This window comes from Chenopodium album, chromosome 25 (genome assembly GCF_948465745.1).
Source record: "Chenopodium album chromosome 25, dcCheAlbu1.1, whole genome shotgun sequence".
Taxonomy (NCBI): Eukaryota; Viridiplantae; Streptophyta; class Magnoliopsida; order Caryophyllales; family Amaranthaceae; genus Chenopodium; species Chenopodium album.
In genome coordinates, this window is record NC_137858.1 from 14561894 (window position 1) to 14586179 (window position 24286).

Here is a 24286-nt window from a genome sequence, read left to right on the forward strand (position 1 = left end):
TTTTAGTCTTTTACAGACCATTTTTATGCATGGGGTGTATGTTTTTTTGTGTGGTCAGGGTTAATCGAGATAAGTAGCCCCTAACCGAGTAACCTCTTAAGTAATCCCGGACCGAGTAACTCGGATAATTCCTAACCCCCTGTCACATGTGTCTGGTTACTTGCAATATCAGGTTAGATTACCGGTTGGGTGCAATAGAAATTAAAACCCCCAAAAATTGGGAGTGATGAGGAATAATCCAAAGTAGGGATTAATTTGGGCGAACGAGGCAAAGTTTAGAATAATGAGAGAAATTTACTTTCTACGACACTATAAAATGAAAAATAAGTTTAAAAAAATAGGAAAAAGAATGTCGTATGCTTCCTCTTGCTCTGATGTAGTTGCAACACGAGGGTTTTAAACTTTTAGCACAATTCATAAACTCCCTTATGACATATTGTGATCAATAATGTTACTTCATCTATTTTCTCTTGTTTGTCTTTGTAGGGAATATTTCAAGCATTATGACCCCAAACTTGAACCCCACTGTGATCATACACTAAAGTATGGTGGCGTTCCAAAGGGAAAGAAAAGAGAGCAAAAGAGTCGCCAACAAGTTTTAGGAACTTGTAAACCCAAAAGACAATCCAAAAGGACCATCAACTCCATAAGGTCTTGAACCAAACAGAGTCCGGGGATGAGGGTATGAATCCAATCTACAAAAGAAAGGACCCGCCCTATAAAATAGGCCTCTACTTTGTTCTGCTCGTATTCATGCGCACTTTTCGAATAACATACAAACATTATATTAAACCTACCTTGTTTATCTATGTTGGTTGAAATTAATGCACAAACAAATCTATTATTGGCGATCACTTGAGTTAAAATCACATTAGCCTAAACCAAATTATTAATTATCTTATTAAGCGTGATTTCAAGTACAAATTCCCTTTAACAATCATAAAAGGTGTGATCAAGCAATAACAATAAAAATAATCAAGCAACATAATAAATAAATAATAACAATAATGATGATAATAGCATGATAAGGCATAATAAAGCTTAATAGAATAGCAAGATCCTATGCATGATACTAACAAGATTAATAACAAATCCTAGCATGTCACTAAACGATAAAGATCAAAGCTTTAAACCTAACATGGTACTAACATGATATTAGAAAGAGTAAAGGCACCCTAAACATGATACTAGAAAGCATTAAATAACATCCTAACATGATACTAGAAAGCATTAAAAGCATCCTAACATGATACTAGGAATTAAACATCAATAAACATGCTTTCTACATTGAAAGAGAGTAATAAGATTACATACTTTGAAGTCTCGTACCTCTTTCTAATAACAAAATACACAAGTTAGTAAACTTCAATGAAAATAATAAAGAATAATTAAAGAATTAAATTGAAATCAAATTAAATAAAGTTTTGACTAGTTTTGGACCAAACCCTCAGAAAATATCAAACCTTACACGTCTAGGGCGAAGGCAACTTCGAACTTGGCTAGGTGTTTCAAGATTTTGTGAATGCGGAATATTGTATTTAGGAGGTTAGTTTAGAAAGAGAGAGAGAGAAAGAATTAAGCTATATTGCTTAGAGAGAGAATAGAGAGAATTAAGGATGAGAGTTGATAGCTAGAATTGATGAAAGTTGATGATCTGAAAACAGAGGTTCGGACCCTATTTATAAAGAAAATAGTCCGGAAAAATACAGAATTTGATAAGGAATAAAACTACACGCTGTCGCCAGGAATCGACTCTATCGCGACGCGACAATGTCTGTCGCGAGGCGACAGGGTCTGTCGCGTGGCGACAGACTTGTCGTTTGGCGACAACCTATATTAGCGTGTTTTCTTCACGCGGAATCCGATCTTTAATCAACTTGATCTACGGAATCCGTACAGAAGATAAAATACGTATTTTTAAGATAATAATAATAAAATAATGTTTTACTCCAAATAAAAGTCTATTTTAAAAATAAATAATTATTAAATCTAATAATATTAGAATTAAAAAGAACCTTCTAGAAACTTCTAGAAAATTATAATTAATCCTAATGATTTTAGGAATAATAATCAATATTGGGCCCTCCTCTAGATCATTAGGCCGTATGTAAATAATTAACCGGGCCCACTTTAGTATTTTGGCCATAACTTCCTCAATATTCATCGGAATTGGGCTTATAATATATCGTTGGAAAGGCCTTTTCGAGCCCCATCCAAATACACTATTATTGGACCTTAATTATGGACAAAACTAAACTGGTTTGACTATTTTCAAATAAATAGAGTTATTTTCAAAAATAGAGAGAAGAGAATTTTAATAAAACTAAACTGCAACACTTGACTTTCAACCACTTTCACCTCATTCGATTATGGTTCGACGTGAAAGACATTCATCACTGGGTTTGGTTTTGAGGAGACACGAATGGGTGTCTACAGTCCTATTAAGAATCTTGATGCATTTTAGGGGTCGTTTGGTTCACACGGGGTAATCGGAATGGAATAGAATGGAATGTAATTACCTCATTTTTGTTTTGTTGTTTGTTTTAAAATCAAAAGAATCAATCCCACCACCACACCACCACAACCACAACCACCACATATTTCATTAATTCCATCATTTTCCAACCAAGAAACCGCCCGCCGCCATTAGCCATCCCTCCCCCACCCCTCGCTGGCCCCACCACGGCACATCCTCCCTCGAAAAACCTCCCTTAGGCAAGAAAAACCCTAAAAACTCCCCTCCTCTCCGTAAAACCGCCAGACTACCCTCCCACCACCCTCGAAACCCTAGTCCACCCTTGAAACCCTAGTGACTAGGGTTTCGAGGGTGGTGGGAGGCTTGTCTGGTGGTTTTACGGGTAGGGAGGGGAGTTTTTAGGGGTTTCCGGGGGGGGGGGGGGGGGCTATGTGAAGTATTACGAGGGGAGGGAAGGCGGTAGATGGAGGTGCAGCAAAGGGGCCGAAAGAGGTGCGGCGATCGGTCGGCAGCGGTGAACCTTTGGAGGTAAAGCAGCGGTGCAGTGGCTGATTTCCGGTGGTGATGTGGTGGTGTGAAGGTGGATAGGGAATGGGAATGGAAATACCTAGGGGGGTGGGGAATGAAGTTGGAAGGATTTGGGAAAATGGGGAGGGTAAAGGGAATGAAAGAAAGTCTATTTTCAATGTATTTTTAGGTTTATATTTTGAAAATAATATGTAATCAACCTAAGGGTTACCTTTCCTATATTATCTTAAATCATCCTAAAGAATAATCTATATTATGGAGTAACTATTACTAAAATAGATCATGCTGACATCATTAATAGACACATGCATGTCAATTGCTTTTAAAAAATATTATTTCGCCTAAACTATTGTTGATATCATTATAGTTTTATTCCTCCTAAATTTCAAGACTAAATAAAATACTTCTTTCAAGAAAAAAAAATTATGATTACACATTTACATCAAGGGACCGTTTGGTTGGGGGTAGTAGGAAAGGGAATGGGAATTAGCTGGCCCGATTCCCTTTGTTGATGTTTGTTTAGCACTTCCTTTCTTCAGCCCGTCTTGTGTGTGGCTAGCCACACCGTGTGACCACTTATAAAAGAACAAAGTAACACATATAACACTGACCAAATAACCCCTGTAACACTGACCGAGTAACCCCTATAACACTAATCGAGTAACCCTATAACACTGACAAAATAGCCCCTTTAACATTGACCAAGTAACCCCTATTAAACTAATGAAGTAACCCCTGCCACACGGTGTGGCCAGCCATATATAAGAATTTGTGTATCTTTCTTCATGAAGGTTAAGGATTATGCTTATTGCTTAATGTCAATTGAGAAGTATTTATAAAACTAATGGAATAATAACCAATTAGTCAATTTCATACAGAAGTTGCAGGTTAGCAGCACAGTAAAAGGAAAGTAGCTTGGATTGAGAAATGAAAATGGGAAAATCGGGAAAGAACCAAATTAATTAAAAGGAGTTGGGCTCGACCATCAAGGTCGCACCAAAGTATTGCTCATCATGCCACGTAGTAATCTAATTGATTTCGATGTTCCCTTCTTTACTTCTTTTAAATTTGTCTTTGGATTCTCAAACATTTAAAAGTCGACTTAAAATTGCACTTGTATTTCAAAATGTATACTTGCTCTTTAAGAATTTAAGACAATAGGTCCTATGTTTGGTGTTGTCAATTTTTTGTAAGAGAAAAAAAATGATATGATGGATTAGTTGCACTTGATGAGGTATCATTTGGAATATTGCTTTCAATTGGATTTTAAATATACTTGATATGGTTATGCATTCTTAATGATATTGACATTTTGTTTTAGAGTATGTTTTATGATTCTAGTTTGATTCTTAGTAATTTGTGATTCTGTACATAACCGAATCTTGAGTCTTGATCAAACCATCAATTTAAATTTTTGGTCGAGATGGTTTTTTAACGTAGTATAAGAGCAACGTGACATTGGTTTAAATTTCATTCATACCTCATGTTTAAGAGGAATTTATCCTGCGATGGCTGGGTATATTTAACAATAACTAAATTGTGAGTTGTCAACTTGTCATCATCAATTCGTTTCAAGTACTTACTTGTAAACATATGTATAATTAGGGATGGCAATTGGGCGGTGCGGGTGCGGATACCCCCTCCCCCATACCCACACCCGCCAAAATATTTTATACCCACCACCTACCCGCCACCGACGGCGGGTAATTTTTCAACACCCACACCTGCCTAAGCGGGTAGAAACCTAAACCCACACCCGCTCCACCACCCAAGTGGATATCCACCACCTGCGTTTACCCGCCTTTACCCGCTAACGAAATATATATCAGTTTTTTTTTTATATAAATTTCTCATATAAATAGTCATTATACTCTAAAAATTGTTGCAAATATATAGTTAATTTGAAATACAAACAATTAAAGTAGTCCGACATCATAACAAATACTAAAACTAAAACTAAAATAATAATAGTCTTATTTCCTAAAAATAAAAACTAAAACTAAAATAATAATAGTCTTACATTGGTGGGTATTTGGGCAGGTATGCAGGTAATTAGGCGGGTAGGCGGGTATTGGGAGGGTCAGGTGGGTATTGGGCGGGTATTACTCAAAATCCACCACCTACCCACTATCCACGGCGGGTATGACTTTTATACCCATACCCGCCTACATACCCGCCAAGCTTGTACCCATACCCGCACCAACTGGGGCGAGTGCGGCGCGGGACCCGCTTTTTTATACCCACCTGCCATCCCTATGTATAATGCAGAGTACAAGAAATATAAGAGGAACAAATTATTGAACACTTGACTCAAGTATCAATTTATCGATTTACCATCCCACTTACAAGAAATTTTACTAATGCTATAACTTTTACTTTAATTTTAACCACAATCCTCCATACTTTAATCCTCAATTAATTTTTATGCCTAATAATTTATTAAAACTATGAATAACAAAAACATGGATGATATGCATTTGATTTTTACCAATTTGAATTTAATATAACTTGAGTCTACTTATGAATTTATTAAAACTTGTTGTAAATTATATTTAATAATATGGGCTATATGGCCTTTATCAATCCTTGTTGAAACTTATTACAGTACTCGAATTTTATTTAAAATTTTCAAATTTATCATAACCTATCAAATCTTATAAAAACCTATTCCTCATGAAGAACATGAGATTAAGGTGAACAAAATAAGGTCTAAATACAAAAGCTCTAAATCTCAAATATAAAATTCGTAGCTGCCCAATTATGGAAACTAACACTCGATCATAATAGGGTTAAGTTTCGATTGCAGTAAGATTTCCTTGGCAGTGGCTTTATTCTGTGCAAAAGTCAACATCATCCTTACCTTGGGAAAATGTTTATGGCTGAGATTCTTCCATAGTACATAATGAATTAAACTTTACAAGAAACCACTGCTAATTCGCCATTTGTTCCTAATCACATTAATTTAATTACCATATCATTATCTTCTCTATTCCTAAGTACGTCAACATTATATTAATTAACTTGGTGATCAAACGCAATTACTTAAACTAAGTTGGCTGAAAGCTGTGTTTTGTCTCCATATTAGTGTTAATTTATTTCATCTACGTGACAAATGATCATTTCTATTTGTCTTCTTATAGTTTAATTGTACTAATCACCTAAGTTTAAGCATAATCTTACAAATTGATTATTGGAACATTATAGAAAGTACAATGATCTAGCACCTCCACATGTCCCTAGGGTAGAATTGCACAATTAAGAACATTGTACGAAATATTATATTTCCCTAGTGTTGATCCTAAATTTGTGCTCTAAGTTTGTTTTGTATGTATGAATTGATGCCAAGATTACCAATTAAGTTAATTTTTATGTTCTTAAAATATTGGTATCCTTATACTAACTTAAGAAGGCAAGGATGCATGGAAAATTTATAAAGGTCGATGACATAGATATCTTATGTATGCAATAAATATTGGACATCAGCACTTGTCGAACACACCTCAACATGTGTCCGACACCCCAAATGATGTGTCCGACACTTTAAATGGTGTGTCTTATAGTAATTTTATATAAACAATTAAAGGACACATGTACTAAGATACTTTTGAGACAATTATGCCATCTTTTATAGCTAAATTCTTTACATGACTAAATAATGTTGCTAACAAAATAATGTTCATGACCTAATTATCACTTCTCAATATTAAGAAGATCATAAACATTAATTTGTCCCCTGGCCTTTATTTTGGATGACGTTTTTCTGTTTTAGTATCATATCCTTCTAGTAGTTGTTTTTGTTAAATCTAGATACTAAATAATACTACCTCCGTTTCTTTTTAGCTGACGCGTATTCCTTTTTAGGAAGTTCCTTTTTAGTTGACACGTTTCCTTTTGGGGTAAATTTATTACCTTGCATTTACAAGCTACCTCACTTGCTTTTTCATTCTCTATCACTCTCTCTTCTCTCCTTAATATATGTGCCTAAATCAAACGCGTCAACTAAATAGAAACGGAGGAAGTATCTAATAAGAAACATTGTCGTTTAGCCTAGATAATACCTAAGAAATATTGTCTATTAAATGACAACTACATCAAACATTTGGATAGAGTTTTGTTCTAGTCGATTTTGGATGATAAATTACTCTCTTATATTTTCACCAAAAGTAGATCTAACTGATTGAATCTCCATAACTTATCATGATCAATTAAAAAACATTACTCATATCATATTCGACGTCACATCTAACCATAATACGTGTCAATTCATTTTTATAGAAATGATTTTAGATACCATAAGTAGTATTTGGATATATCATTGGTTTCTGTTAAAGATGATGTATGATGGTACTATACAAGCCACACTGAGAGCTATGAATAAAGTCATAATCTGATTGATAATTGAAACTGTATATTCTGATGGTAATTTGGAATATGCATATGATATGCACCTGAAAAGAAAAAAAGGAATTTGAGAAACAAGACATGTGAAAATAAGAATCTATGTAAGTTTGTTGGGCTGCTATCATCATCCATTAACATGTGACAATGTGACATATGAGTATATGACTATGAATCTATGATGCAACCAACCACTTTCTCAGAAAGCCCATTTTAAACCTTCAAGATCAGATCACTGTAGTAGTTTTGGTTGGGACCGAGTTTTTTTAAGTGTTATAATTTGATCATTACACATTTATTTATGATATTTTATTATACGATAATACGAAGTGTTATAATAAGATATAGTTAAGAAAAAAATAAGGGGTGTTTGGTTCACATACTTAAGGTATAAGGTATTGGTTTAGATTTTAGAATAGCTGAAACTCGTACCTTATGTTTGTTTTATGATTTTAAGAGTTGCAAATTCATATTCCAAACTCTCAAAGTACGGGGTTTAAAATTAAATCTAAGGGGGAGGTGGGTTTGGCTCAATCCCATACTTTTAGGTATCAAATAAACGAAAAAAACTGCATTCCATAATCATGCCAAACATATGGTATTAAGAATCAAGTTCCAAACTCATACGACTATGGTTTCATTATTCCTGATTCCAACCCCATACCAGTTTGTGAACTAAACACTCCCTAAGTGTATTTGAAAAGTTAGTGGTTCATGACTAGAGTTATTCCTTCCGTATTTTATTACTTGTTCCATTTCTCCATGCGCGGAGTTTTAGGAGGAAGAGTAGAAAGTAATCAAATTTGATATCATAAAAACCTTAAAATACACATTTCTACATGAAATACAACATACTTGTTACTAATTTAATAATAAAACACGGAGGGAGTAAGTTAATATTGCTTCATTGAAGGTGATTTCTAGTTGGTAAAGTGACCTACCAATTTATTTATTTTGACTATAGGAGCTTGTTTAAGGACTTGAAAAGTTGAAAACTTAATATCATGTTAGGGTGTTATTGTGGTTAATTGAAATTGTCTGGTAGCAAGTTTAATTTCATTGATGATGATTATAATGATAATTAGTTTTGATTTATGTGTTGATTTATCTTGTAAGTATTATAAGCTCAAAGCAAAGGTATGTAAATATGTGGATTGAGTTATTTCACAATATGGAAGTTTTGTTACTCGCTCATGATAATTATAATGGAATTAGTAAAGAAAGAAATAAAGTCTTAAATGACGAGGTTGAGGATTTGAGGTACTTAAAATTTCCATCCCCATCCCCGCCCCTATGGCGGGTCAAAAATTCATCCCTATTCCAAAACCATCCCTGCCCACCCCCACTTAGCTTAGATATCCGCCCCCACCTAATCCCCACCCAAGATTTACGTGTCTAATCACCGCCTTTCAATACACAATCGTACATAATTAATATAGATTACAAAATTATATATATATATATAGTTATTATACACTTTTTTTGTTTATAATATAAGTGTATTATAAAGTGTTATATTTACTATAATAGTATATAATTTTGTTTTTGAAAAAATATAAATGTGGCGTATGTAGTGGTAATAGGGTGGATACAAAGTGGGGCGGGGCTGGGATGGGGTTGGTACAACCAAAAATCTACCCTCGCCCCATCACCCATGACAGAGGTATGATTTTTATTCCCATCCCCGCCCCACCACCCGTCAAAACTAAGATATCCATTGACCTGCCAAACTGACATCCCTACTTTGAGGTGCCTTATGCAATTAAAGATGTTTATACACCGAGGTAGTTTAAAAGGATTCCACATTAAATTAAATATTGTTCTTCACCAATAATTCAAGAATTGAATTGAAAATGTGAATTGTTTGAATGATAAGTGTTTGATTGCTTGTACTATTTTGTATATGAGTCACCACCATGTTTAAACCTGTAAACTACGTAAAGTAAAAGATAGATAAACAATAAAACTCTGGATTTGTGCATATTTAGGGTATTAACAAACAAGTGTTGGGGTTCACGGGGTATAGTCGTGCACTTTTCTAGAGGTCGTTTGATCTACGAGTCTTTTTTTCTTTAAATACGCTTTGAAACATTAAGGGGTTAGTTGAAATCTCATACTTCTCCGTCCCATAATATAGTTCTTACTCCGTATTGTGTTTTTTTCATGGTATTAAAGAAATGGGAGAAGTATAAGTACATTAAAAGTGGAAAAAAAAAAGTACAATTTATGTGTATAATTTAAGGGTAAATCAAGAAGTTTTGATGAATAAAGTTAAAAAAATAGGGTATAATAATCTTTACATACTATATATAAATGAAAACAGAAATATGTAGTAATATTTTGGGCTCTAAATTTAAAAAATAGAAACTATATTGTGGGACGGAGGGAGTACTATCTATTAGGGTGACAGAGTTGCATCCCATCTACAGTCTGCATGTTTAGTGATGTTTCCTAAAGGAAGCATGGGTTTTAGATTTACCATCCGTACAAAGCTTCTTGTTCGTCAAAAAATAAAAAAACGCAGAGGCTCCATAGAACCTCAACACTCACTGTAAATATTCGTCTACCAGCGATGCGCCACCAAATCTCCTCTCAGGTACGTATTTTCCCCCTTCCACCACCAATTCAATTTATTAGGGGTAAACATTGAATTTTTGTCTGATTATTGGTTTAATTGAAGTCGATTAAGAAAAATCATTCGAAATTCATTGATTATGCAAAAATCTAAATGATGTATGTAGCATTTACTCAATAAAATTTGGTAGAAGGAAACAATTGCCAGAGATTAGCATAGACCATAAATTTTTGGAGGCATATTATGAACTGGACTGAGCTGCCACTTATGTTTAGGGATCGTTGGTTCACTGAGTTAAGGTAAGCTTACAATTTGAGACATTTTCTTGTATTCGTTGCTCTTAAACTAGTGAAGCTATCCATATTGTGTTCTGTTTCTAATTGTTAGTTTTGCCTCTTATTTTTTGGTTTGTTTTGGATGTTATTGATTGTTGGACTATCTCCGTTTTATATTATTTGCAACGATTTGACATAAGGTGTGAGTGCAAAATGTCTAATCGTTGCAAAATAATATGAAACAGTGGTAGTATTAAACATTAGTAGTGAATATTTTGTTCAGGTGTTTAAAAAGCTTATTAGTGAATATTAGCTTTGAGAATATTCTAATAGCCTGGTTGGGTAAGCTCTCTGTTCTGATTGTTGGGCGTTACATAGCTGTATGTAGGGTGATTTTTTTCATGTCCTAATATCAGCATTAATATCAAGAAGAAACTGGATCGAGTGCAGTGGCGTATGCAGGAATTCAAAAGTATGGGTTCGGTATTGTTACAAAATATTTTTCTGTTTTTTTAGTTGACACCTTTTGACTTTTACACTATTTTCACAATACACTTTGACTCGCTTTGTGGTTTATAGATACGATAAAACATATTCATGTTGGCAAACGTGATAAATAATGCTGTCAACTAAAAAAAATAGAGGAAGTAAGATATAGCCCCCAATTTTTTAAAATTGCAACGTTGAGGATTTTATGCTTGTCAATGCAAACTCTTTAACTATAATATCTTAGATTACGTATTTGTAAAAATTAAAGAAAGTTGACATCATTAAATCATTTTTCTAGACGAATTGAATCTAACAAGATATCAATTTTGTTTTTTTTGAGAGAAAACAAGATACCATTTGACTGTACATATTTTTCCCCAACATAAGAATCACAAATTTAAAAAACAATAAAAGGAGAGTGAGTAAATCTTGTAAACTTACAAATGTTGCAATATTAAATTTGAATGTAGGTTACATGGTAATCAAACCTTTGTCCTTGAAGAAAAAGGGGGAAAAAAAAAGACTAAGAAATTAGAAGCAAAGGGGAAAAAAAGGCTAAAAAAAAAATGAACTTACAAAGGATCGAACCTTTGAACAATAAGCCCAAAGTACAATTTAGTGAGTCAGTCCTCAACCACTATGCTCCGCTACTTTCCAAGTTACATTTTGGCACATTAATTGAACATATACGTTTTTCAGGTGTTATTAGCGAAATAAAAAATTAAAACTTATAATTTTTTTTCAAAAAATCTGTGGGTTCAATGAACCCTCCTAGATCCGCCCCGAGTGGGTGATTCTGTATATATAATTGAGCTGTCCTTGATTAAGTGATATTCGTTCCGACTGCTAGTGGTCTAGTGCTCTCTATACATATAATTTCCGTTTGGGTAAATTCTGTAAGTACTAGAAGTGTTCCCAAGCGTGACAAAGACCCCGTTTGATTCTTCCTGAGCTCTAGACTCTAACTCCTATTGAATTAACATAAGCTGACTTAACAGTTATATCTCACAATCCCCTCATTAGTAAGAATATGAAGCCATGGAGCGAAAGAATGGCCTGGTTGAGTCTCTAATTCTCTGTGGAAAGCTTTTTCATATTAGAGCGGAGTTCAATTTCCACTGTTTGTTCTTTTGGTTTGTTTCTATTGTCAACACTTAAGAGTCTTTCCTGGGATCATAATAATCCTCCCTCCTCCCCCTACTTTTCCAGACATACATTGCAAATTGGCAAGTACCACCAGGAGTTTTTGTGGAAATGCACCAAATGCGAGTTTCTGTCATGGATAAAATGGGAGTGGTAGAAGGTGCAATCCTTGAGGTGACACATGAACACCAACTCGGCGTTAAGGTTTGTTCTTGCTTTTATCTGGTTTGTGTACATTTAGCCACTATCTTACTTTGTTCCCCTTAAAATTTTGCTTATATGGCTAATTGTTTATACTTTATAGCATCATGTTTGTCTTAAATTTCACCTGTATTATATGTTCTCTTAGATCAATTTATGTAGTGCGATTGCTTCCATTTTAAAAATGCAATTTACTAATGTCTAGTGTCCATAAACCATGCAGCTTCATGGTAAAGTCATATAGCATTTCTTTTCAATTCGTCGGACCACGGATATTTATTTTATTCCCTACATTCAAGGAATGTTGCATTGTTGCAGCTGATATCCGCCACATGCCCTCTACATTTCTTAGTTACCTGATTTTTATCTCTGTCAAATTGCGTGGATTGAAAGTTATGTTAAGTAAAAGGCCATATATAATCTTCTAAAAGCGTAAAGATTAATTTCTTAGGAAGTGATTGATGGTTTCAGAAGATTATATATGTTAAGTAAATGGCCATATATAATCTTCTGAAAGCACATCAGAAGGTGAATAAAATGATAATATAATCTTCCCCTTCCTCAACCCCCTTACCTCCCCCTTCCCCTTTTTCTCATCAATTCAAGGTGGATTTTGGGTGGTTAACCATCAAAATTTTAAGGGGAACAACGTAAGAAAGTGATTAACCATCAAAGTTCGGATTATTTAAATACAATTCAAAGATGGGACTATTTATTAAAGAGAATGGGTAAAATATGAGATTATGTTTACCAATTTTTCCTTTTTTAAATTTATCTTCTTAGTTTTTTATTTTTCCATTGCTATTCCATCCTTTTTGAAAGATTACAAATATAAAAGGTTCACATATCTTAAAAGTTATAGAATATTCACATATCTTAAAAGTTAAGTTTGTGCTACAATGATTTGCTTTATCTAGAAATATCAATCGAAATTGTTAAAAATATCTTCTTAAACATTGTATTTACGTATTCAAGGTATTTTCTTACTTACAATTTGGACTATAAGTTTAAATTTTACAATGTGAACATCCTTCAATTGTATTTCTAAAAAAAATTCGAACCCACAAATTTAAAATCCTGAATACACCACTAATTGGGAGAGCAGGCAAAGTGAAGATACTGTGACATTAAATTTAAAAAGTTACCCATTATTCAATGCTCTAAGTACAAATGGTTATTAAGTGATCGGTGAGTGCCGCTAAAGTTAAAATTAAGTATTATTGAACAACAACTAGATCAGCACTAATTATATTCTTCAAAAAAAAAAAAAAAAAAAAAGATCAGCAGTATTATATGGGCTAGACCGTTAGCATTTTGAGCATTTAAGGAGCATATTAAGAAGATGATTGTAATGAAGATGTGTGTTGAAATGGAAATGTGGAAAAAACTTGGGCATTGATATTGAGGATAAGATGAGAAAGAATCAACATTGAGGATAAATGTGCCATTAAGGAAGCTGGATGTTAATGGAGATTTCAAATGTTAAGAAGACTTGGTTGGAGGAAAACAAATGATTTTTTATTTTGTATTTTTATATTATTTTTTAAATGTGGGTTTGTAAGAGTTAGCACTGGATAAAAGCGAATGGAGGAAGAAGATTTCTGTGGACAGGCACAGGAGATAGGTAATTGGTTCATGCAACCAACTGGCTTGTTTTGTTGATGTTATTACTTGTTTGTCCATCTTTAATAGGTTTAACAGCAATAAGTCTCTGAAATGTCAAAACTGATATCTTTTTCTCTTATGTATACAATATAGGCTGCATTTGAAACTGAAGAATCTTATTACAAAGCCATTGGTTATCAAGAAGAAAATGGGAAGACAGAGACAACAGATAGCTATCTGGATCGGATCGAATTATCCCTGATGAAACTATATGGGGCTCTAGTTCAGGTTTGCATAATTATATTGCTTTCCAAGAAGATGTTGAAATTGCTTTCAATTCCCTCACATTACATTCAACTTAAATCATGTGTTTTTCCCACGGTTGCTCAAGGTGTTCAGAACATGCATGGCTTGGAAGAAGTTTGGGCCTGGCTTGCACGGTTCTTAAATGTTTTCCCACCTAATCGATACACTGCTGTTGCTTTTGAGGCTTTCCTAGAAGTAAGTTGTCATCTGTTTGGGATACTTGATCTTGATGCCTTGGATATATTCTGATATATTTTGTCATGTGCACAAATGGCAGGGTTTGCTCTCAATAAAAAATACAAGTCCCAGTTTGTAAAGGTACTAAACAGGGAGTTTGTGCCTAAACTGAGAGCTCGGGACCCTAATGCTGGTTTTAAGATAAGTAGGATCAGGAATACATAAAATAACAGAATTTTCTACAGGAGCCAACAGGATGACGTCTTCAGGGGGCTTTGCTGTCACATACTTCTGTTCGTTCCAGAAGCAGATCAAAGACGAGCAATATCACCATGCTCCAAACAGACACTTTACCTGTCATAGGTATCCTCTAATGGTATAGCAGCTGCTTTGAAATCGTAGTGTATTATAGAAAGCAATATGATACGTCTTGTGGTCTCATTTTTTGTACTTGTATTTGCATTTTATGTTCAATGTGGTAGATTGAGTACTAAAACTCCGTACTTAAATGTCCTTGAATTATCTCAATTTTAGTGAAAGAAATATCCCATTAAATTATATATAGGTCTTCAATCAATGAACGAGTCCTCATATATGTAGTTTTCGTATGTAATTCAATGCAACACAACGCATCAGCATAACCCATTTGGTCTTGGGGCGAATTGCAGACATAACTGAATCGCCAGAAACAGATTTCCTCCATAATAATGACAGTTCGGATGGCTTTAGTTGCATGGGAAAACCAATAACGATACCACCTCTAAGATCTATCGAACTACTCAAGCTAGTATTACCACCTAAAAGACTTGAGAGGTAATGTACAGCCTTATTCTGGTCTGAATAGAACAACGGCAAACATCAATGGATAGACTGGGCAAGCATCCAGAAACTCTCCACAATCACAGCTTGTCTGAATGAAAAGATTAAGGATTGATATACTAGGTAAGTAAATATGAATGGATAGATTGAATAAGCATGACAAGAAATGGTTTTGACATTGTTAGGACTCGGAGGAGTGACAAGGAGGAGAGAAAAGCCCACACTAAAGTCCAAGTAAGGTTCCATCTCAAAACCATACCATAGGAGGAGTAGCTCACTTAGGTTACAAACTAGTGGTTTCAATAAGTATTGCCCGCTACCAGGTAGGGACAACATATGTCCATACCTACGTTGAAAAAAAAAAAAAAAATAAAATAAAATTTCGCTAAGTGTTGGAAAATCAAAATCCGCTATTTTAATACTGTTATTTTAGGTCTATGCGTGTTTTAATAAAGTTGAAAAATGTTATATGCTCCTTTAATATTGTTATCAAAGTGTCGTTTTGCTCTTTTCAGTAGTACTTTTATTTGCAAACAGTTGCATACTGTTATTGCCTAAGAAAAATCTGTTATTAAGGAAGACAATATTGTTATTATAGAATTAGAAACTGTTTTACTAGTACAACTGGGGAAACTTGGTATCAGAGCCAGACGGTGAAATCTAAGTAAAATTGTTAATCAAATTAAATAATTAAGTAAAGCTGGAGAATACTAGACCATCTACTGAGCGCAAGAAGCCTGATTTTAAACACTACTATCATATTCCTGAAAATACTAATAATTTTGGCCCAGTCCTTAATTATATTATAGATCAAATTGGTGAGCTTAAAGTAGAAGTTGGTAGCATACATTGTCGTTGCATGAGTAGTGAACATAAACTATCAACAACGATATCAGAGATTAGTAAAAACATAAGTGAGCTAAAAGAACAAGTTAAACAAGTACAACTTGCTTTAACAAACGAAGTAAGACATCAGTTTAATAAAGAAGTATCACCCAATAAGGATAAGGTTGTTCCTTATAAATATAAGTATCCTTTTCAAAATTTAGATAAAAATAAGAAATTTACTGTATCACTCCCTAAAAGACCTACTAGTAATCTAGAAAAGAATAAAGAAACTAAAAATGAGCCATCATCTTCAGGAGAAAACAATTGAAGAATTGCAATTCTTGTTTGATAAAGAAGAAAATACTAATAAACTAAATGATATCATGAAAATAATATCTGAAAAAATGATTGATGTCGGTGTAGTTAATAAGAATAACTATGCTACTTTAGAAGAAGACCTGTATCAACAAATGGGATTAATGAAACTAGATGATTTGGAATTTCTACCTATAGAAAGGGTTAAGCAAAAAATTGAAAATAAACTAGGTAAAAGGGTAATGGATAGTAATGATGTTGGAGAAGAAATTATTAATGAGAATAATAATGTAAACAATGTTATCCAAAGACCTAGGTATCAAGGAGAAGGAAGTTGCACACGACCAAGATACATACCAGGGAAGACTACCCGATTTAGTGTCAAGGTTATGCCAAATCAAATTCCTAAACATGAAGAGGTGACCCTTGAACCTATAAGTCAAACTGGCTATAAGCTTAAGTTAGATGGTGTAAGAGATAGACAAGATGTTTTAGATCAATGGAAAAAGAGCATGAGTAGTGTACTCAATTCAAACACCGAATGGACTTCTGAAAATTTCCTAAATTACATCGAACATAGTTTCTATGGCTGTGTAGAAGATTGGTACGATGGAATAGATGAAGAAGTCAAAGCTACACTAAGAGCTAGTGAATCTCCTACTAGAATGTTCAGACAGTTATGTCAATACATCGAGTTAGAATTCATTGGTCCTAGAGCTGATCCTAATGAAAAACGAATGGAATATCAAAGAAAGTTAAGTAATTTGTCCATCTGTAATATGAAATATGTTGATAATTACATCATGGAATTTGAAACATATTATTATAAAATTGGTGAAAATGAAACAAATCTTGGAATGTTCTACGATAAACTACCAAGTCCACTCAATGAAGAAATTAGTGAAAAATATCAAGAATGGAGAGATAAATTCTTAGCTAGGGATGGCCTAGGTAATAGAATTGTTTTTCTCAGAAAATGGATTGAAAAGAAATGTAGAGAGGTTGCTGGAACTCAACAAATGAAGAGACAAATCCTCACTTGTTGGGATTTCCCAAATAACTATGGATGTGAAAGGAAAAACTATAATAAGAGAAGATATTATAAAAGAAATAAATTTGATAGATCAAGAGGAGAGACCTATAAGAAGAAGTATTATAAACATAAATATAGAAAACCAAGTAGGTTTTTCAGAAAGGCAACATATTGTCCAGAGAAAATGAAAACATGCAAATGTTGGTCTTGCGGAGAATTAGGACATTATGCTAATGAATGTAAGAAAGCTAATCATAAATTAATGGAAGCCTTAGGAAGTTGGGATTACATAGAAATACCAGAAGATGAGGCTTTAGAATTAGCTTTAAGTAATAATAAAGGAATAGTAGAAATAATAGAAGAAGAAAATGAGTATAATGAAGAACCTGAAGATAGTGACGAGTGTGAATTTGAAAATTATGAAGAAATAAATAATATGATGGAAGGAGAGGTATTAGAAGACTCTGAATCAGATGACGGTGAGGATAAAAGTAAAATGACTGTAGGTCAACTAAAAAGAGCTGAGTATTCTATTGATGATAAAGACCTAGACCAAATGAACAAAGAAAGTTGGAATTTTCCCCAGATTACTAAAGATAAAATATTTAAAACTTCTCTCTTCAAAATTAGAACTAAATATGTATGTGAAGAAATGGAAGGAAGTATAGTAATTGAGAATTGCGAAAAGAAAGCAGCAGAAATTAATATCATAAACTGGAAAAGCATTAAAAACCATAAAGAAAAAGGAAATTATTGTTATATTTGTATTGGTGCAGTGCAGGTATACATAACTCCTTTACAAGATTTTGGTAAAAATGTTAAATGTTTAAGCTTTGTCTGTGATGTTAGACATAAAGAGTTTTATGATCAGATTGTTAGTGGCATCACTTGTAGCTTAAGTCAAGGAACGGTAAGCTATATATGTGAACCAAGATATTACGTGAGCTTAGAAGATTCATATGCTCCAAAGTTTCTAGCGATCAAGTTATTAACTCTTGGAGTAAACATGCATATAGGGACTCGACCTATACAGTTAAGATGGAAGGTAGTCTATAAGTTAGTAAACACTATAGATTCATCTTTCAAAAAACAAATAGTAGACGCTCAGAAATATGAGCAAGGAGGAGGTCCTAAAAAGAAAATAAGCCCTATAAAGGTAAATCCTAATGAGATAGAAATTGAAAAAACATGGGAAGAGTTCTTTATGAATCCTACGGTAAAAAATAGGTCAAGTAAGATGTTAATAGATGAATCAGGATTACTCCATATTGGAATAACTACGAATCCTAAAATGCAAAGAAGTATGAGTCTTAGAACAGCAAGTCTAAGTAGACAAAATTCAACTATAATAAGAATGAAAAAACAAGTCAATGAGAAACCCGAAGAAGATGAAGAAGAAATATTAGACTTAATTAAAAAGTTTAATGAAACATATGAAGCTAAAAAGGCCCTAAAACAACCAGCAAGACATAGTATAGATATTGGTTCATGTTCTAATCTAGAAGTGCATGAAGATCCGGATAATTCTATTATTGATAAAAGAAAGGTTATTGGATATAAAACCAAAACCGTGAGTGAACCAGTATATGAAGATGAAGTCAATATGCAAATAGAAGCCTGTAATGAAATATCTAGTACTAATCCTAATATCATTTATATCCCAATTGATATATGCATTAAAGATTATAATAAATATAAATTATGTGCATATATTGATAGTGGTTGTTCTACATGTTTTGGAAAAAAGTCATTATTCCCAGAATTCTTATGGAAAAAGGCTAAAAATCCTATGCAAGTTAGAATTGCTAATAATAGTGTCATGATGCATACGGAAATAATTGAAGAATTACCAATAGAAATTGGAGGAGTTCAATGTGTTATTCCTATTTTATGGGCTACTGATCAACCTAGTCATGATATGATAATAGGAAATAACTTTCAAAGGTTGTACTCTCCATGCACTCAAACCATTGATCAAATAATATTTACTATTAATGGTCATTTTGTTCCTATACAAAAAATAACAAAGGCCTATACTCATCAGACTATGGAATTTGCGCGCAGCCAGCGTGGTGATAGGGTTACACCTACACAACGAGAGGTTGCACTTAGAATTTCTCAGTGTGATGTATCATTAATAGATCAGATAAATAAGCAACAAGAAAAATTATGTGAAAAACTATATTCAACAAATCCATTAGAACATTGGGAAAGGGATAAGGCATTTGCTAAGATAACTTTAACAAATCCTAATAAGATTATTAGAGTAAGACAAATGGTTTATACCTACCAAGATATATTAGAATTTGATGAACAAATAAAAGAATTGTTGAATAAGAAGTTAATTAGGAATAGCAAAAGTCCTCATAATAGTCCAACGTTCATGGTTAGAAACCATGCAGAAGAAAAAAGAGGTAAAGCTAGAATGGTCATTAATTACAAACAACTAAATGACAATACTGTTTTTGATGGCTATTACATTCCTAATAAAACTGTGTTATTTAATAGAATTCAAGGAGCCACATGGTTTTCTAAGATGGATTGTAAGAGTGGCTATTGGCAAATTAAAATGGAAGAAAAAAGTATTCCATTAACTGCATTTAGTGCCCCTCAAGGGCATTATGAATGGTTAGTAATGCCTTTTGGATTAAAAAATGCTCCACAAATATTTCAGAGAAGAATGGATAATATTTTTAGAGAACTTAATCATTGTTGTTTAGTTTACATAGATGATATTTTAATCTTCTCAAAAGATTTAGAGCAGCATAAGAATGATCTTAAAGCGGTAACTCAAAAATGTGCTGAGCATGGTATAATCCTTGGAAAAGATAAATGTGATTATGCTAAACAAGAAATTGAGTTTCTAGGATTAGAGATTAAAGCAGGACAAATAATATTGCAAAAACATATCCTAGAAAAGATTGAAAAATTCCCAGATAAGATTGAAGATAGAAATCAACTAGAAAGATTTCTAGGATGTTTAACTTATGCTTCTGATTTCATAGAAAATCTTGCTCTATTAAGAAAACCATTACAACACAAACTCAAGAAAGAAATCGCTTGGAACTGGAAAGAAGATGATTCCAAAATTGTTCAAAATTTAAAAGCTATGTGTAAACATCTTCCTATACTAACACTACCTACTAGTGAAGATGATTTGATTCTTGAAACAGATGCTAGTAATGAGCACTGGAGTGCTGTATTAAAAGTCAAAGAAGGAGAAAGACTCTGTAGATATAGCAGTGGAAGTTTTAATAAAGCTGAGTTAAATTATCCTACCATGCAAAAGGAAATCCTTGCAGTTATTAGAGGGATCGAGAAGTTCTTAATCTTCTTAGCCCCTAAACAGTTTTTAATAAGAACAGATTGCAAAGGCATACTTGGTTTTGTTAAAAAGAATTTGTCAAATATGCAAGCGCAAGGGAGACTCCTGCGTTGGCAATTATGGCTTAACCAATTTTCTTTTACTGTTGAACATATACAGGGATCAAAGAATTCTTTGGCAGATAGCTTGACCAGAGAGTTAGCCAATGGTGAAGAAGCACAAGACATCAGAAAAACCTCCTGCCCATCAACTAGAAAAGATGGAGGCAGAGAGAAAAACTCTTATTGAAGAAACAAATAAAGCAATGGAGCGGGTTTCACCCTCCACTTAGGCCTTGATGGAGGCCATGATTGTTTCATCAAAAAAGAGATCTCGAGATGGTTTGATTAAGAGTTGTCATGTAGCAGTTCGAAGGTTCCTAATGTACGAAGTAATGGTCATTATCCTACGACTCATTCCAGATGTTCAGGATATAATACTAAATAAAATAAAAGATAACGATTTCAAATTCTGGTACGATTTAGTTGTATCAAGGTCATACAAGTTGTATGATGTTTATGATCTAAGGGGGATTAGAATAGTATTCAACACTAATTCCAGAGTGGGTACTGTGTCAATTTGTCCACATTTTCCAGATTGGAGGACACCATATGTGGCGGAGCACTACAAAGCTTGGGATTATGGAATGGTTCATAGTATTGTCCCATTTCCTGATCACAATACTACTTTCATTGAGAAGCTCACAAAATTTCAGAAGTATGTATTTAGGAGAATTTATGATGCAACAAGATACAAAGGGAGAGTTGAACAAGTCCTTGTACAAAGTGCAAACATTGAAATGGTGGAAGGAAAAGTTAGCTCTCCACATTTCCTGATCATGTTTGAAGATGTTCATCGCAAAGTCAAAGATCCAATCTGTATCCAGCAAAGGCGAGTAAGGGATCCCACGGAGGCTAGAGCATATGGATTTTTCTATATTGCTCAGTATCTTAACCAATTTATGGCAATAAAGGAAGAGCCACCAATCATAATACATGTGGGAAATACTACAATAGTAGCACCAGAATGGTTAAAGAATTATTTAGAAGAAGGAATATTACATGGTGAATTAGTGTATGATTATCTTGAACAAGTTGAAGCTGGAAGATATTTATCCTTAGAGGGAAAAGAGCACTTATTTGAGATCTTTGTCACATGGGACGAATCCTATGCTGCCAAATGTGTGATGGATCTCGGAATAGAAGAAGACAACCAAATGTATGTCCATTATGAAGAAAGTAAGGACAACGAAGGTGGTCTACAAAATATGATGGAGTCCTGAGCCCACACCAGAAATTATGTATTCTACTTTTACTGTTGTTGCACGTTTTATTTGTTTTAAAGAATCTTTAGGAAAGCAGTGGACGATATTCACTTGCTGAGTCATGGTTTCTGTAAACCATAGAAAGTGTCGGTGACCTTTGTAAGCCTTCCCCTATATAAAGGGCATTAGGCAAAGAAGTGAGGGCAGGCTTGAAGTGAGTTTGCTAGAGCATTTCTGAAAACAAAAGAATTCTCTAGAGAAAATCCTCACCTTAAGAGATAGATTGGTTTTCCATCTCTCTTAAAGTAGAGAAAAACTCCATTTCTTGTCATGTCTGTTTAGACTTTCTTTTTTTTATTTCTGTGAGAAATGAGTGTTGTAATCTCTTCAAATTAAATAAAATTTTCCTTTCAGAAGGAAACCTTTATCCTCTCAAAACTTATGTCACAAATGAGTTAGTTTTATGTTTAAAAATTACCATCACAAATACAATAAAGATTGTTTAAGTAGAGATTACGATCTAAGGTAGGAAACGAATCAGATCTGTGATGTGCCTAATCTAAGGAAGACGGGGTTGGGGTTAGCTACCTTGGTAAAGCCGGAAGCTCAGAACGCCGGAAGTTCCATTGTCGACTAAGTTCAGGTATTGGTCAAAACTCTCTACGTAAAACATTTTTTATTGCAAAGCATGGTGGACTATTAAATGAAAAAACTAATTTGTTTAAGATATAAGTAGTAAAGTAGTGAAAACTAGTACCAATAAAAGTCATATAAATTATCAAATTAAATTATAGTAATAATCTGTGTAAATCGTTATTTTAAATCATTGTACTGTTATTAGTTTATCAAGTACTGTTATTTATTTATTAAGTACTGTTATTTACCTTAAGCTAAAAAAAAAAAGTGACGTCACTTGGTATTGGGCGACGCGACCTATACCGGGTAGCGGTCCATCATTCCTCCTAGTGGTTTTTGTTTAATTTTTCCATGTGGGACAACAACTCACACTTGCAAGCTAACAGACATATTATTTGATGACCACAACCAAAAGCCATATTCTTAGACCATCATCACTCAAGGTATAAAAATTTATGCCATCCCTCTCTCTACCACTTTCTCACTTCTCCACATCATTTATACCACAATTTAATATACTTTTTCCAAAAATCGTCCCACCCATGGTATAAAAGTAGTTTACCACCACACTTTCTCTCTCCTATTTGTATTATTAGTACACTTAATTTAATTATAATTATGTTTCATTTTATTATTAGAAATAATTAATTAATGTTTGTAAAGTTAATTAAATAAAATAAGCAATTTAGGTAGTAAAAAGCGAATTCGAAAAAATATATATATAAAACTATATCAATATGGGTGTCTATGTGTAGGTCTTGAAAATTATGAACAATGGTAATTTTTTCATAATATTTTACTTTATAATTTTTTCTTAAAATGGAAATGAAAAAAACCATGCCACATGGCATGACCTGGTTGGTTTATGTTTCACGGGGATCAAAACAAATGTTAACTATGGGATGGTATATATCATCAAATGGTATAATTTTATACCACCAATGTAAAAAAAGTGTAAGTTTTTAATGAGTTTTTACACCGTGGTATAAAATTATTCCACAAGTGTTGATGCTCTTAGGAGTTAGGACTGGTGATGCATCTAGGACAAAGCTGTTCCAAATAAAGATAATAGAAGATTAATCTTTTCTATGTGACTGATAGGCGCAACATATGTTAATACTACATGTAGTGTTAAGAAATTTTATTCTTTCGTGGCTATCTAAAAACTCGGGAAAAAACTCCCATCTATTTATTTATATCTCTGTTTCATAAAATCTGCAACATTGTATATATATAAGTACATTGCATATATACAATGTTGGTCAATTAAAAAGTCAATTAAATTTGTTTATAACATTGTATCGGACTGCTGGTCAAAGTACGCCAATAAAATAGGGACGGATGGGTATATAGGTACATTGAATTGCAGAGGTAGAAATTAACATAAATTTTCATTCTTAAATAAAACCCGTATTAATTAAATTTCTTTTATGTAGTATGTTTAAATGTTTAATGATCAATAACTTTTGACATCAATATATATATTGAATTCAAGTTAATTTTTTTTATTGAAAAGAAATTTTAGTTTTTTTTTTTTCTTTTTGAACATTACTTTAAAATTAACATTGTAATTCAGGTTAAGTAAAACCGTGTTGACCTTCTTTCAAAAAAAAAAAAAAAAACCGTGTTGACCTAGTTATCTATTAAAAAATACATCTACAATCTCATTTAATATATTTGGATCAAAATACTTTGTGACTGGACAATTTTACTTGGTGCTCCAACTAATGCTCACAAAATATTTCCCCTTTATAAAAAAAAAAAAAAAAAAAGTCATATTAGATTTGTTGATCAACTCAATTTTTGTTTGTTTGATGACTATATTGATAGGAAATTTTTGAAAGTCAATTATTG